Genomic DNA, 2,593 nt, shown 5'->3' with positions numbered 1-2,593 from the left:
TGAGCTGGAGAGAATTTATTTGGCACAACTAAAATGGTTCTAAGATATTTAGCTGCTAAACATTAGTGAATTTCAAGTGTAACTTGATCACCTCTATTCATTGTTGTGCAGCGCAAGAGTCGCATCACGGAGCAAAAACATACTATGGGTAATTCAAAATACCCCGGTATACAGTATAGCACCCAAGTCTACTCACCAGCACAGCTAATTTACTCAGAGTAGTGTTTCTTTAAAGCCAGTGATATCCAAGGTCAAACATTATTAGGAGAGCACACACCCCGTGTAGAGATGTAGGGCATCAGATGAGGAAATTATTTCCATCTCTACCTTCCATCCACTCTCTCCCTCTCGGTCTCCCCTCTTCTTACTCTTGATAGTGTCCTTTCATCCCCCTCTCTATTTTCCTTCTTCCCCCGATGCCCCCTCTCTCTCTCTCCAAGGTCAAATACAGGCTCCGTGTGATGCGTTAGCCTGACAACTCACATTCAATTCTTCCGCTGCTCTGTCGCTACATACTTTAGTCAGACTGACATCATTTAAGTAATTTGTGGTGACGAGGGGCACAAAGGTGGTGGTATTTTCAAACCGCCACTTTACCCAAATGTGTTTAGGCCCAACCCATCGGCTTCTGGTCCAATCAGACAGTGCCGAGTGGGTACGAATTCGGTGAAGGGTCATTACGGATAAGATCCAGACTCATTGCGGATTAGAAACTAACGTTCATGACTGGGGCGGTTGGCTGGAGCAAGGAGTCTGGGTAGCCAGACAAGTGATGTGTGTCGTTTCTGCCGTAGGACAGGACACACTCCAGACTTCTAGTCTCTCACACCGGAGGGCCTGAGACATAGAAAAACACACTGAGCTTTAAAGGCCTACGAGTCACACTCAGGTGCATATCCACACGTGAGCGTAAACACACACAGATAAGAACACACACACACACATATATACAAAAAGGGAGAGTAACCCAAGAATGGCATGTTATCATTACACGATCTGTTCTGGTACACACAGGGTGAGAGATAGCTCGATTGCACTTGACGCAATGGAGCAATTGAGTGCATGTCACAAACGCCGAGAGCCAGGGATGTACCAAACACACACACACACACACACCACCGTGGTCAGCCATGATCGATCGAGTAAGGGTGTGATGGTGCATCGGCAGTGGAAACTATCACAGGGCACAGTGGGGAAAACATGTCCCAGTCACAAACCCCTAAGGAAATTTAGGAGGGGGGGGGGGGGGGGGGGGGGGGGGGGGGGGGGGCAGAGGATGTTTTGCAAAGTTGTTACTAGTTCTGTCCCAATAAACAGCAGGCACAACATGACATCCAAAGCACTTAACATTATCTGGGCGCTGTGATAGGAATACAAAAGTCTGTGTTTTGCAAAGGAGACATTATCTCGATGACACCACACTCTGTAAATAAAGGAGAAAGGGGAGATAAAGATACTTCTAGGCAAGCCAACTCTTAAGCAGAGTGGGGTAAACACTGCCTACCCTAATCAGTGGTAGGGGAAAATTATTAAAAAGTGGACCTACCGTTCGAAAGGGGTGAGAGCTGGAAGCTACTTCTCTGTAGTTCACTCTGCTTTTACTGAGAGAAAGAGAGCGAGAGAGGGGAGGAGAGAGTGAGAGAGGGGAAACAGTGCCAGTTAGGATGAGCAAGCCTTGTATAACACCATTGTACATTCAGTGCATACATAACACTGCCTCATTGGAAAACACAGAAGCCTGTATTCCAACAGACCATGATGGTGTTATTTTAACAGCTCCAAATTCAACGAATGTGCCGTTAAGACCGCATATTAAACTTTAAATGAGAGACTGTTCCGAGTGATTTTTATTTTTTATTTCACCTATATTTAACAAGGTAGGCCAGTTGAGAACAAGTTTATATACAACTGTGACCTGGCCAAGATAAAGCAAATCAGTGCAACAAAAACAACAGAGTTACACATGGGATAAGCAAACGTAAGGTCAATAAAACAATACAAAAATCTATGTACAGTGTGTGCAAATGTAGTAAGATTAGGGAGGTAAGGCAATAAATAGGCCATAGAGGTGAAATAATTACAATTTAGCAATTAAACACTGGAGTGATAGATGTGCAGAAGATGATATGCAAGTAGAGACACTGGGGTGCAAAAGAGCAAAAATAAATAAATACCAATATGGGGATGAAGTAGTTGGGTGTGCTATTTACAGATGGCTAAATTTTGGCTAAATTATAAATGGGCTATGTACAGGTGCAGTAATCTGTGAGCTGCTCTGAAAGCTGGTGCTTAAAGCTAGTGAGGGAGATAAGTGTTTCCAGTTTCAGAGATTTTTGTAGTTCGTTCCAGTCGTTGGCAGCAGAGAACTGGACGGAGAGGCGGCCAAAGGAAGAATTGGTTTTGGGGGTGACCAGAGAGATATACCTGCTGGAGCGCGTGCTACAGGTGGGTGCTGCTATGGTGGGATACAAGGGATCTTGAAGGAGGAAGGCTAGAACTCCATTTTGCAACGCCCTGCCTTACCCTGTGGACGACGCTTAATTGGAGCCAATTTCCTCCTATAAGGACATTTATAAGTGACCCCAAACTTTTG

This window comes from Salvelinus namaycush, chromosome 13, assembly GCF_016432855.1.
Source record: "Salvelinus namaycush isolate Seneca chromosome 13, SaNama_1.0, whole genome shotgun sequence".
Classification (NCBI taxonomy): domain Eukaryota; kingdom Metazoa; phylum Chordata; class Actinopteri; order Salmoniformes; family Salmonidae; genus Salvelinus; species Salvelinus namaycush.
The sequence above is the reverse complement of the archived record's forward strand: the minus strand, read 5'-3'. Positions refer to the sequence as shown.